At 40.3% G+C, this 15209-nt stretch overlaps 1 pseudogene; it reads right to left on the bottom strand.

Moving 5' to 3' along the window:
- Positions 1-415: 415 nt before the first annotated feature.
- On the bottom strand, positions 416-14112 carry LOC130719524 (cation/H(+) antiporter 15-like; annotated as a pseudogene).
- Positions 14113-15209: the final 1097 nt, after the last annotated feature.

Below are 15209 nucleotides of genomic sequence, written 5' to 3'. Positions count from 1 at the left end.
TTTCTTAAGGTTTCGCATTCACTCTTCTTATTTAGAATATTTACTTTGTATGACCATGAAATGTTCACAAATAAGTTTTCATTAATTGGAAAATGATGTGTGTCCACATCTTTCACCCACGCCCAACATGAGAGAAATAGAAATAGAAGAGAGATGTGATGAATGATGTGATAGGAAAACAGAAGGGAAATGAAGAGAAAAAGTTAATGAAATGAGAAGAAAAATTTAGTGTGAATATATCAAACTTGTTTCCTTTTTCTTTCTTTTCAAGTCTCAAAGTGTCGCAATATCAATTCTAATCTCAAACAAAAGTACATATGGTTACAACATGAAACTTCCTCACATCTTCAAAAGATAACGAATCAAGCAAAGCCCTTGCAATAAACAATCAATCATTTAAATATTGTTTCTTCCCTCATTCCGCCTTCACAACAAGAGTCTCAAAGTCATCAATATTAGTAGTCGCATGTTTTAAATTCTTTTCCAAAACCATTCCTCCATACCCATATTGTTGCACAACCAGCACAGAAGCCCTCGACCCAAAATTGTTAGACGCCAAAATATCCCCTATCACTCCAAGCTCAAAGCAATCACACCATTCCAACAAACTTGAAAAAACACGAGAACTCCTACAATTTCCTTGTCCCACTATGTACAAGTCACAAGAAAGCTTGTCTAGCTTATTCAGTACCATAGGTATTTCCTCACCATTATGGATATCAACCTCCGAGTACGAGATATAGTCGTCATTGTTCACCGCGGTGAGCCGAAACGCACTCACGTACTCATCATCCAACTCCTTTTGCTTCTCACTATCCATTACAACATTCAGTATTCCCTGTGCTTCACTGTGATGTGTAGTATCCACCTCTGCAGCTTCATCCAACAAGAGAACTCGAACAACTGATAGTTGGATTCCCGGATGCCCGGCCATCCTCCATGCAACGGCCAAGGCTTCACGGTCGTCCGACCCTCCAACAAACAGCATGAGAATACGAATGTCGCTTTTGGGCAACAACCCGAAGTCGCGATCCACGAATATTTCAACGGAACAAGGTGCGCCTTGTATCACGTTTTGATTGATGTCTTTGTACGCGACACTTGTGGTTTCAAGTGACGCTTCCGAGGTTAAGTGTTTGTAGAACGGAAGGAGAATTAAGCTCGTACGTTTCTCATTGGACGCATTGTATATGTCCTCGTGAATGGTTGCGTAGGCTGACACCACGTTCCAGGCTTGGACTCTCACAGCATTGTAGGCCTCAGCTGCCGAGAATAGAAACCAATAAAAAATGGTAAGAGAAGAGGAGAATGAAAATTTAAGACAATTAATTAAAATAAATAATTACTAATTGACTTTCAAAAAAAATAACTAATTGAAAGAGGTAATATAAAATATTTTAAGGCGAAAATGTAGGTTTATTCTTTCTCACCTAATGATTGGAAGGTGTGGTTGACGCTTTCAAACTCTGCTTGAGATTTGGTCAGGTTTTGTTCTCCGACCTGGCTGATAGGTTGTGCCATGTGGGCGGCAACAAGGGCTGCTCCGCGTCCGGTAAGTTCAATGAGGAAAAGAGCGAAGACGTGCATTGGGGAGAGTCTCGTCGGGTTGAAGGATTCGATGAGGCTTATCATTCCTGTAGCATGGCGATTGTTGTGGACACATGCTAGGATTCGAAGCTCTGCATCAACTCTTAGCTTTTGTATGGTCTTTATCTTGTTCTGCTCAAATCTCTTTCTTGGCTTGTAGACGATGTTGATGATGGGCGCAACTACCATGGTCATTAGAACTACAGCTGAAGTAGCCACAGCATAGGTCGGTATCGTAAAAATCTGCAACAACATATGATGAAAATGAATAACATTTCTTTCATACCTTAAACTTATCCACACCATATAAAAATCTTATGTGCACAAATTGTGCTTGATTTTCTGTCTCACCAATAAAATTTTAAGTTTTTGTTCATGGGACAAGAAATTCAAACACCATTCACACGACGTGCTCAATGCATGTATACTTTCTATTAATATATTAATTAAATGCCGTTCTGTCCCAAGCCATGCTGAGCATGATCAATGCCATAGCACCTTTGGAATTGAGAATCAAGCCTAAGGACAAACCATCTTGAACACGCATGCCAAAGAAGAAAGTTGTAAGCAAAGTGCTAACAATCTTGAGGGTACACAACAAGAGCACAATCAACACTGTAAAGGGCCAATGCCCCTGGAAGAACATTGATGTGAACGTCAGCCTCATTCCGCTTCCAATGAAGTAGAGAGGCCCAAAAAATCCACCGACAAAATCATCTGAAACTAATATCAGATAGTCGGCGAACCTCCCATGAGGTAAAATCAATCCGTACACAAAATCCCCAACAACTGAATGTGTTCCTAGAACGTCAGTAATTAACGAACAAACCAAAACCCCCATCACCACATACACTAATTCATCATCATCCCAATCGCCATTCTCCGTCTTACGATCGATAATCCGCACAAGGATTGGACGTACTAAAAAGATGCAGACTAAGATGAAGATTGTGGTGCTCGCGACGGAGTACACTGCCTTCTCACCAATGGTCGAGAATGGAATCAACAGCATGAACAGAATCCAGCTGTAGGTATCGCTGATCATTGCGGTGGTTACAGCGTTCTTACCAAGACCGGTGTATAGGAGCTTGAGCTCGGAAAGCGTGTGAGCCACCACCGGGAAACCTGTCACGGTGAGAACTAGAGTCCAGATCAAATAACCGCTTATTGTACTTTCCTCCATTATGGTCAAGCGTTCATGAGGGTCAGATTTATAGAGTCTTCGATGCAGATAATAAAGGTCGGGTGCAACAACCGTGGGGAAAATGATCCCAGCAGCGGCTATGCTCACCGCCTTTTTTTCGCGTGAAGAATGGTGTTCAAGTTCATTTCTAGCCCGGTGAGAAAGGCATAATATATCAAACCAAAGTGTGCCAACACTTCGATGTTAAGGACACCTTCTACTGGAAAAATGAACCTGTGTATAAACTCAAACTTCCCTAAGAATGGGTAAGTTAGTAGGATACCCACCTGCATTTTGCATACAAACAAACAAATTATTAGAACATAAAACAACAAGTTTTATATTGATTCATTCATTATAATAGTAAAATCTGAATTTGAATAGTGGGTTTGTTTTGTTTCAACTTTTGAAGTCCCCGAATGATAGCTCAAGTGACAGGAACTATGAGACATATGAATCAGGGTGGGGGAGGTCCGGGGATGGATCACCGGAGTGTGCAATTTATCTTTCTCATGTATAAAAAACAATTTTTGAAAAATCATTAGTTAGAAAGAAACTACAAAATATTATTTAAAATAGTTACTTTGATTAGTTTATCAGAAAAATCTATTATTATAGATGTGAGAATAAAAAAATATGATTTTGATTAAGGTAAACAAATACAAATCATTCTTAAAAATCCTAAAAGGTAATATTCTCTTTTTTAAAACAGTTAAAAATCAAATAAATGCACATTTTAGAGGTTAAAGTGTAATTAAAGATATGATAAACTGAAGAACTTGAATTATATGTTACACTTACAGAGATCTGTGATATGAGACGAGGTTGGTGAAAGGGTTGTAAGATCAAGTTTTGATCTAGTAGTACAACTCTATGTTTTGATGATTACAAGTTAACCTTTTGATATGAACAATTGTGGTACTCTAACGTGTTTTTCTGAGTGTGCTATTTACAGGCTCTGACCTCAACTCAATCTCACACAAATCAGAAGCACTGTGTATAAAGAGCGACCCAAGCAACGCTTTCGCATTCACCATGTTCAGTATGAACAGTGGAAAAGCTTCAGAAGTTCTGAAGTTATACAAACTCTGATGTGGACTCAGTCACTAGAAGCTCTGAAGATCCAGAAAGTCTGATAACCAAGAAACACTGAAGGCTCAGATATTCTGATGGTGTAGAAGACTCTGAAGATCTAGAAGCTGATTAGTGAAATTCTGTTGTCCAGAAGCAAGATACTCTGAAGACCATGTTCTTCCCTCTGAGTTCAGAATCAGAAGAAACAATGGTCAGAGGATCTGGGCTTTCCCTCTGACTCTGATCAACCGGCTTCACAAGTTCCAATATGAAGCATTCCCCTAATCAGAAGTCTCCTAGGTTTAAAGGTCAAGTCGCTATCCAAGTACAAAAGCAACTGTACCTTCCTGACGACCTACCTAACAGTCTCAGACACAGCAGAAGCTGGATTTTCCAGAACTGCCCTCCAACGGTAGCATTTCCCATGCAACGCTCAACCCTAATCCTTGGAGTATATAAAGAGGCTGAAGACTGAAAGAAGCGGCTAGAAGCATTCACATACGCGCAAGACAAACTTAAATTCTTCTAAGCTTTCTTTCATCTGAAATTCATTGAGTTTACTATTAGCTTTTTAGAAGCAAATCTCTTGTAAACAATTCTTTGATAAACAGTTTGTTTAGTTCCTTTAGGAGATCAAGGCTGATCGGATCCTAGAGAAGATTAAGAGAGTGAATCTTAGTGTGAGCTAAGTCAGTGTAATTGTTAGTCACTTGTAGGTTTCAAGTGCAGTTGTAACTCTTACCTGATTAGTGGATTGCCTTCATTCTAAGAAGGAAGAAATCACCTTAACGGGTGGACTGGAGTAGCTTGAGTGATTTATCAAGTGAACCAGGATAAAATCCTTGTGTGCTTTTCTATCTCTTATCTTTAGCACTTAAGTTCTCGAAAGATTTGTCAAAATCTTTAAGGTGGAAGTTTTATACTGAAAACGTTATTCAAACCCCCCCTTTCTACCGTTTTTCATACCTTCAATTGGTATCAGAGCGCAAGTTCTGATTACCACACCTAACAGTGTTCAGTGATCCGGGCCGGTGTGAAAAACAATGGCTGCCACCACCAGTGAAACTCAAAGAGATGGTTACAATGCAAAGCCTCCTATGTTCGACGGTCAAAGGTTCGAATGTTGGAAAGATAGACTAGAAAGTTTCTTTCTGGGTTTCGATGCAGATCTCTGGGATATTATTGTGGATGGCTACGAGCGTCCAGTTGATGCAGATGGCAAGAAGATCCCAAGGTCAGAGATGACTGCAGATCAAAAGAAGCTGTACTCACAACATCACAAAGCAAGAGCAATTCTTCTAAGTGCTATTTCCTATGAAGAGTACCAGAAGATTACAGATCGTGAGTTTGCGAAAGGCATTTTCGAATCTCTGAAGATGTCTCATGAAGGAAACAAGAAAGTCAAAGAATCAAAGGCATTGTCTTTGATCCAAAAGTATGAATCCTTCATCATGGAGCCAAATGAGTCCATTGAAGAAATGTTCTCCAGATTTCAGTTGCTTGTAGCTGGCATACGACCTCTCAACAAGAGCTACACAACAAAAGATCATGTCATAAGGGTCATCAGGTGTCTTCCTGAAAGTTGGATGCCTTTAGTGACTTCAATAGAGCTCACGAGAGACGTTGAGAATATGAGTTTAGAAGAACTCATCAGCATTTTGAAATGCCATGAGCTGAAGCGCTCAGAGATGCAAGATCTGAGGAAAAAGTCCATAGCCTTGAAATCTAAATCTGAAAAGGCTAAGGTTGAGAAGTCAAAAGCTCTTCAAGCTGAAGAAGAGGAATCTGAAGAAGCATCAGAAGATTCTGATGAAGATGAGCTGACTCTGATCTCCAAGAGACTCAATCGCATCTGGAAGCACAGGCAGAGCAAATACAAAGGCTCTGGAAAGGCAAAAGGAAAGTCTGAATCCTCAGGTCAGAAGAAGTCCTCACTTAAGGAAGTCACATGCTTTGAGTGCAAAGAATCAGGGCACTACAAAAGTGACTGTCCAAAGTTGAAGAAGGACAAGAAGCCAAAGAAGCACTTCAAGACAAAGAAGAGTCTGATGGTGACATTTGATGAATCAGAGTCAGAGGATGTTGACTCTGATGGTGAAGTCCAAGGACTCATGGCTATTGTCAAAGACAAGGAAGCAGAGTCAAAGGGAGCTGTTGACTCTGACTCAGAATCAGAAGGAAATCCTAACTCAGACGATAAAAATGAGGTATTCGCTTCTTTCTCTACCTCTGAACTGAAACATGCATTGTCTGATATCATGGATAAGTATAACTCCTTATTGTCTAAGCATAAGAAGCTGAAAAAGAACTTATCTGCTGTTTCCAAGACTCCTTCTGAACATGAGAAAATTATTTCTGATTTGAAAAATGATAATCATGCCTTGATCAATTCTAACTCTGTGCTTAAGAACCAGATTGCTAAGTTAGAAGAAATTGTTGCCTGTGATGCCTCTGATTGTAGAAATGAATCTAAGTATGAAAAGTCTTTTCAAAGATTCCTAGCTAAAAGCGTGGATAGAAGCTTAATGGCTTCAATGATCTATGGCGTAAGCAGAAATGGAATGCATGGCATTGGCTATTCTAAACCAATTAGAAATGAGCCCTCTGTGTCTAAAGCTAAATCCTTGTATGAATGCTTTGTTCCCTCTGGTACCATATTGCCTGATCCTGTACCTGCTAAAGTTGCTAAAAACCCTCTTAAAAAGGGATCCTTCTCTATGACTAAATATCATGCAAATATTCCTTTAAAATATCATGTTGAGACACCCAAGGTGATCAGAACCTCTGGGGTAACTAACAAGAGAGGACCCAGAAAGTGGGTACCTAAGGACAAGATTATCTATGTTGCAGATATCCTTGATAGCTCCACTGAAACACCAATCATGGTATCTGGACAGTGGATGCTCGCGTCACATGACGGGAGAAAGGCGTATGTTCTGAGAGCTGAAACTTAAGCCTGGAGGCGAAGTTGGCTTTGGAGGAAATGAAAAGGGTAAAATTGTTGGTACTGGTACTATTTGTGTAGATAGTAGTCCATGCATTGATAATGTGTTATTGGTAGACGGCTTAACACATAACTTATTGTCTAAGTCAATTAGCTGACAAGGGTTATGATGTTATATTCAATCAAAAGTCCTGCCGGGCTGTAAGTCAAATCGATGGCTCTGTTCTGTTTAACAGCAAGAGGAAGAACAACATTTATAAGATGATATCTTAATTGTGCAAATTTATGTTGATGATATTATATTTGGTTCTGCTAATCAATCTCTATGCAAAGAATTTTCTGAGATGATGCAGGCTGAATTTGAGATGAGTATGATGGGAGAATTAAAGTACTTTCTGGGAATACAAGTTGATCAGACACCAGAAGGAACATATATCCATCAGAGCAAGTACACTAAAGAACTTCTGAAGAAGTTCAATATGCTGGAATCTACAGTGGCCAAGACTCCAATGCATCCTACATGCATTCTGGAGAAAGAAGATAAAAGTGGTAAAGTATGTCAGAAGCTCTATCGTGGCATGATAGGTTCACTTCTATACTTAACTGCATCTAGGCCAGACATATTATTTAGTGTTCATTTATGTGCTCGTTTCCAATCAAATCCAAGGGAAACCCACTTAACTGCTGTTAAGAGGATCCTAAGGTATCTGAAAGGCACCACTAACCTTGGCTTGATGTATAAGAAAACATCAGAGTATAAGCTTTCAGGTTATTGTGATGCTGATTATGCTGGAGATAGAACAGAGAGAAAAAGTACTTCTGGAAATTGTCAATTTCTGGGAAGCAATCTAGTCTCATGGGCAAGCAAGAGGCAATCAACCATTGCACTATCAACTGCAGAGGCAGAATATATCTCAGCAGCAATATGCAGCACTCAGATGCTCTGGATGAAGCATCAGCTGGAGGATTATCAGATCCTTGAGAGCAATATCCCAATCTATTGTGATAACACTGCTGCAATCTCATTGAGTAAGAATCCTATCTTGCATTCAAGGGCAAAGCACATTGAGGTAAAGTATCACTTTATTAGAGATTATGTACAGAAGGGCGTACTTCTTCTGAAGTTTGTTGATACTGACCATCAATGGGCAGATATCTTTACAAAGCCCCTAGCAGAGGATAGATTTAATTTTATTCTGAAAAATCTGAACATGGACTTTTGTCCAGAGTGAAGATGGATCAGAACCTCTGACTATGATACTTCTTGATCAGAAGATGTCTAGTCCAGAAGGTAACTCAATCAGAGTGTGTGTACCCACTGGTACTGACTCTGAAGCTGAGACAGCAACACGTGTGTCAGTATTTCTGATGCATAGTTCCTTGTGCCCGTGTGACAGTCTGTTATGATTGCGTGTAGATGTGCTTCTCTCCTGTGTGTGATGTGTGTATTTACTGTTACTATCTATCTTTAATTTTCAACCGTTGATCTTAAATTGCTTTTTGAATCAACAACGGTTATTTGTCAAAACCCACTATACACACACGATCTCTTTCACTTCCGGTTTTTACTCTCTCTCTCTCTGCTATTTCAAAACCGCTTATCCTCGTTTTCTCTCTCGATCTCTCTTCATCTTTCAACCTTCATCTTCTACCTCAAACCTTCAACCACTTCAAAAATGGTGAGTCAAACCAGAAGAGCTACTGCAGATGCAACCCAGTTCCCTCACATGGTAGTTGGTCTAGCAACGGGTCAAAGGGGCCCTGAGAATCCGACACAAGATCAAGGTCAAGCTCAAGAGCAGATTATTCCAATTGCAGAACGGGGCTGTGCCGTTCATTGCGTTTATGCTCATGAGGAACTTCAAGTCCTGGCAGAATGGAGATTCGACCTCGACAACCTGGCTACAAATGGGTATGATCTTCGTCCTGAAGTCCAAGTTCAAGGTTGGGGAAATTACTTCAACAGACTTCGAGGACCGGTGTATGATAAACTGATCAAGGAATTCTGGAAGCACGCCGACTGCGATGATACTCAGGTGGTATCTCACATTCTTGGAAGAAAGATCATCATCACAGAGAAGTCTTTCGTGAATTTGCTGGGTGCAGACACTGCTTTTGGGTATCGTTTCCAATTCACGGAATCGAAGCTGAAACCCAAGACGAAGGATGAGATCAACAAGGCCCTGTACACCAATTACAAACCGGGCAAGACGAATTACAAGGTGATGGACCTTCATCCCAAGCTCAGGATCTGGCACAAAATTTTGCTCCACTGCATAAACCAGAGACCAAAGGGCAGTTCCCCAGACTACATCAACTTCAACCAGAAGGTGATGTTGTTCTTCATCCAAGACCAGAAGAAGATCTGCCTTCCCTACTTCCTGTTCTCCTACTTGAAGGAATGTATCCGGAAGTCTCGTACCACTGCCTCCATCAAGTCAGCGATCAAGTATATTCCCTTCGGGAGACTTTTGTCTGATCTCTTCATTGAGAGTGGCCTCATTCAAGAACTGATAAATGCTGGATGCACAGAGGATCTGACCACCATTGTCAGTGATGTCTTCACTGCAAATTCTCTAAAGAAGATGGGCCTAATCAAGAAGAAGATTGCTCCTTCCCATGAAGACACATCTTCTGAGATCAGAAGTAGAAGGATGCCTCTGAATGACTACCCTCTGTGGACACAGGCAGACAATCCTGACGCCATTAGGTGCTATGTTGAAGACCTAAGGGCTCAAGGATTCGAAATTGATCTCGATGATTTCTTCAGCAGACTGCCGCCAGCTCCAGAGTTTCCTTCTCCTCCCAAGAAGAAAGTTCAGAGGAAGATGATCCTAGAAGAATCTTCTGAGGAATCAGATGTCCCTCTGATCAAAAAGAAGAAGGCTGGTCAATCCAAGAGAAAGCAAGATGAAACCAGCAAGCCTGATGATGGTGATGATGGTGATAATGAGGATGGTCCTCCTAAGAAGAAGAAGAAGCAGGTCAGAATCGTGGTGAAGCCTACTCGGGTGGAACCAGCTGCTGAAGTGGTCAGAAGGATTGAAACTCCTGCCAGAGTGACAAGATCATCAGCACATTCAAGTAAGTCTGCGATTGCTTCTGATGATGATTTGAATTTATTTGATGCACTCCCCATATCTGCCATGCTCAAACACTCTTCAAATCCCCTCACTCCTATTCCCGAATCCCAACCAGCTGCACAAACCACCTCTCCACCACATTCCCCAAGATCTTCGTTCTTTCAACCTTCCCCTACTGAAGCACCTCTCTGGAATTTGCTCCAGAACCAACCCTCTAGGTCAGAAGAACCAACCTCCCCCATTACCATCCCGTACAACCCATTAACTTCTGAACCCATCATTCATGAACAACCAGAGCCTACCCAAACAGAACCTGGACCCAGAACCTCTGATCACTCTGTCCCAAGAGCATCAGAACGACTGGCTCTCAGACCCACGGATACAGACTCTTCCACAGCCTTTACACCTGTATCCTTCCCAACCAATGTTGCTGACTCTTCTCCCTCCAATAACTCTGAATCTTTTAGAAAATTCATGGAGGTCAGAAAAGAAAAAGTGTCTACCTTAGAAGAGTATTATCTCACTTGTCCAAGCCCTAGGAGATATCCTGGCCCTAGACCTGAACGTCTAGTTGACCCAGATGAACCTATCTTGGCCAATCCTTTACATGAGGCAGACCCTTTGGCTCAACAAGCTCACCCTGCCCCAGACCAACAAGAGCCTATTCAACCAGAACCTGAACCAGAACATTATGTGTCTAACCAATCCTCGGTTAGATCACCCCATCCTCTGGTTGAAACTTCAGAACCTCACCTTGGAACCTCTGAACCCAATGCTCAAATGTTTAACATTGGCTCTCCACAAGGTGCCTCTGAAGCTCACAGCAGCAATCACCCAGCCTCTCCTGAAACCAACCTCTCCATAATTCCTTACACTCACCTCCGACCCACATCTCTCTCTGAGTGCATCAATATTTTCTATCATGAAGCCTCTTTGATGCTACGCAATGTGCACGGTCAGACTGACCTAAGTGAGAATGCTGAACATGTGGCTGATGAGTGGAACAATCTGGGCACTTGGCTAGTGGCTCAAGTTCCAATTATGATGCAGCTCCTGCATGCAGAAGGAAGTCAGAGGATCGAGGCTGCAAAGCAAAGGTTTGCTCGAAGGGTGGCTCTTCATGAACAAGAACAGAGACATAAGCTTCTTGAAGCTATTGAAGAAGCTAAGAGAAAGAAAGCTCAAGCAGAAGAAGCTGCACGTCAAGCAGCAGCTCAAGCTGAACAAGCCAGATTAGAGGCAGAACGACTTGAAGCTGAGGCTGAAGCTCTTAGATGCCAAGCACTTGCACCAGTAGTGTTTACTTCTGCTGCTTCTGCTTCCATTCCAGCTCCTCAATCTGCTCAGAATGTTCCTTCCAGTTCTACTCAGTCAAGCTCGTCCAGACTCGACATCATGGAACAGCGTCTTGACACTCATGAATCCATGCTAATTGAAATGAAGCACATGATGATGGAACTTCTGCGTCGAACTGATAAACCCTAGTTTTAGGATCTCTTCGCTTTTCTTTTTCTTTAACGTTGTTTTATTTTTGTTAACTTCTGTTTCTTTTTATTTAATTATTCTACTTTGTTCGTTTGTGATTATCTATGCATATCTATATATATTTTTGTCACATGTGTTTGCAAAAATCTTTTTATTCATAATCTCTTTATGTTTACATCATACATTCTTTCCCTAAAGTCTAGAATGGAGGATCCCTCCTCATTCTTCTGCACTCCTGGCGCTGCTCTGACCTATCCTTCTCCAGACGCTCCAGTACATGCTGGATGTTGTTGAGCCTGTCTTTTAGCTCATCCCTATCCAGAATCTCTTCTGCAGTCTTGAGCTTCTCTTCCAAGATCTCTTTTTCTTCCAGCAGCTTGAGTTCAAGCCGGCTGAGTTCTTGCACCTCCTCCACGAAGGCAAGAAATTCCCTCAAGTCTCTCTTCAACTCTGGACGCAGGTCCTCCTCCAGCAGTGTCCGTGTCAGCTCCGAGATGGTCGTTGTACCCTCTGGATGCCTGATGTTCAGGAACAAGTCCTCCTCGAAGGCCTTCTTCCTCAGCTCTTCTAGTGCTACGATGTATGATGCCATTTTTCTCCTTACTGAAAATTGTTCGAGTTGTGAAGCTTACCTCTCTCTCCCACTCTTTATATAGGCTTCACTTTCTCTCTGAAAGTTAATGCTCCTACAGTTTCTCGAGATTAAATTCTTGGTAACTGTCCCTTCTCTTTACTCCCTTGACCGGTGGTAAACGTTCTTCTCTTGCATTAACTCTTCTATTCATTTCGCCTACCTCTGATTCTTGCATCGTTTTCATTTTCTTTAAACTTAGACCTTCTCTAAGGGGGAGTACCTTGTACTTCAAGCTAAGTTTTTCACACCCCAAGCTTTTTGCTTATGACAAAAAGGGGGAGTAAACCCAGTTTTTGATGTGTTAGTGTGATTTATTTTTTCTCTTTTGGAGAATTTAAGAGTTCCACCTTCATGACCATAGATGTGTCACTGGGCAAATACAAGGAATACATTTCACTTCTTCTGAAGTGATTCCAAGTTGACTCTGATACCCAAGACTCTGATACCTTGTCCGTGACTCTGATTACTTATGCGCTCTGATTACTCGATTTTCATCTATGTCATAAGTTTTTCACTCTGAACTCTTATATCATTTAGCTCAGAATCTAGACTTTACTAACGTTTTCATCAAGTATTAGATTCAGGGGGAGCTAAGCTCAGAATCAAGCAGTGACTTGAATTCAGAATGAGCAAGATAAACTATTCACATCAGGATAAGTCTTATTCTATATCTCTAAACTCTGAGTGAATTCAGTTTAATGTTTAAGAATTGTTCATCAAAAATCTTAGTTTTGTCATCATCAAAAAGGGGGAGATTGTAAGATCAAGTTTTGATCTAGTAGTACAACTCTATGTTTTGATGATTACAAGTTAACCTTTTGATATGAACAATTGTGGTACTCTAACGTGTTTTTCTGAGTGTGCTATTTACAGGCTCTGACCTCAACTCAATCTCACACAAATCAGAAGCACTGTGTATAAAGAGCGACCCAAGCAACGCTTTCGCATTCACCATGTTCAGTATGAACAGTGGAAAAGCTTCAGAAGTTCTGAAGTTATACAAACTCTGATGTGGACTCAGTCACTAGAAGCTCTGAAGATCCAGAAAGTCTGATAACCAAGAAACACTGAAGGCTCAGATATTCTGATGGTGTAGAAGACTCTGAAGATCTAGAAGCTGATTAGTGAAATTCTGTTGTCCAGAAGCAAGATACTCTGAAGACCATGTTCTTCCCTCTAAGTTCAGAATCAGAAGAAACAATGGTCAGAGGATCTGGGCTTTCCCTCTGACTCTGATCAACCGGCTTCACAAGTTCCAATATGAAGCATTCCCCTGATCAGAAGTGTTCTAGGTTTAAAGGTCAAGTCGCTATCCAAGTACAAAAGCAACTGTACCTTCCTGACGACCTACCTAACAGTCTCAGACACAGCAGAAGCTGGATTTTCCAGAACTGCCCTCCAACGGTAGCATTTCCCATGCAACGCTCAACCCTAATCCTTGGAGTATATAAAGAGGCTGAAGACTGAAAGAAGCGGCTAGAAGCATTCACATACGCGCAAGACAAACTTAAATTCTTCTAAGCTTTCTTTCATCTGAAATTCATTGAGTTTACTATTAGCTTTTTAGAAGCAAATCTCTTGTAAACAATTCTTTGATAAACAGTTTGTTTAGTTCCTTTAGGAGATCAAGGCTGATCGGATCCTAGAGAAGACTAAGAGAGTGAATCTTAGTGTGAGCTAAGTCAGTGTAATTGTTAGTCACTTGTAGGTTTCAAGTGCAGTTGTAACTCTTACCTGATTAGTGGATTGCCTTCATTCTAAGAAGGAAGAAATCACCTTAACGGGTGGACTGGAGTAGCTTGAGTGATTTATCAAGTGAACCAGGATAAAATCCTTGTGTACTTTTCTATCTCTTATCTTTAGCACTTAAGTTCTCGAAAGATTTGTCAAAATCTTTAAGGTGGAAGTTTTATACTGAAAACGTTATTCAAACCCCCCTTTCTACCGTTTTTCATACCTTCAAGGGTTTATAAGCAAAGAAGAAAAGACGAGACATCATTGCACTCCAGACAACTTGAACTGCGATAATAGGCAGCTCCGATTTTAGAACATTACCAGTTTGCCATATTCGATTGGGATTAAGAATAGTTACATTGTAACATCCAAGGTGATCAAGATCCATTTTTTCTTCAATATATGGGACTTTTCAGTTTCTATAGTGCTTCATGTAAGGGTTAATTATATGTTTCAAACATTTTTCTTTTATTACTAATAAGAAGGAAAGGTTGTATTGTTTGTATTTATGATGACAAGAAAACCAGTTCCAACCGCATGCGTCTATTTTAGGTGGCATTTAACTTACTATTAGTTATAGTTTCCCTATTATGGCATGCCTCATTACATCTCCCTATTCTACAGGAACAATGACAGCTATGGATTACAACTATCTTCCTTTCCGCGTCTATGTGTCAACCAATCATCTTTGATATTTTAATTTCCAAATTTATCCATGACAAGTTTTGTCAAAATTTATTTAAGAGTTAAATATGTTTTAGCCCTACAAAATTTGAAACTTTTTGTTTTGATCCCTAAAAAAATTTATTTGAAATATAATAAAAGCTTTTTCTTTGTTCTCAAACCGCGGAACAATGGACTTCTGTATTATATCCAAGACTACATTTGTTGGATCCGATGTTGCTTAGAGATCAACTAGAATCTGATGGTCAGGCGGTTCAGGTTCATCTGTAAGATGTAATTGCGTATTTAGCTAGTAGAAATTTAACTTCTTTCATATTTATAGAAGCATCAGAAAATCAAAGGTGATATAGGAATTTTAAAAAATAGAATATAACATGAAAGAATGAAAAATGTCTAGATTGAAATGCATAGGGACTGTATAATGATAGGCTAGTAATTTTTTTATACATAGATATACTAGTGTTTGTACCCGTGCCAAGCACGGGGAGAATAAACATGAAAAACATAGAATTTAAATAAAATATATCGTCATGTGAATTTGAAAAATGAAAGTGTATAAAATGTCTAATTTAATAAATATATATTTTTACATAGAATTTTTCCACAAATAAATCTTCACTTTACACGTGTTAGATCTGGCTGACATTGCTCTGTGGTCCAGAGTTCTCAATTTGGTCAGATAAGACATAAAGCACTGTAAAGAAAAATTTAAAAACTTGTCAGTCTGACGTAGCAATCCACTACCATCAGATGTAATTGGTCAGAAGTGATTATTGAAATGTTTGAATTTTTTGTTCGCAG

The sequence above is a fragment of the Lotus japonicus genome, chromosome 5 (assembly GCF_012489685.1).
Source record: "Lotus japonicus ecotype B-129 chromosome 5, LjGifu_v1.2".
NCBI lineage: Eukaryota > Viridiplantae > Streptophyta > Magnoliopsida > Fabales > Fabaceae > Lotus > Lotus japonicus.
Note: the sequence above shows the minus strand (reverse complement) of the source record. Positions and strands in the feature narration are given on the sequence as shown.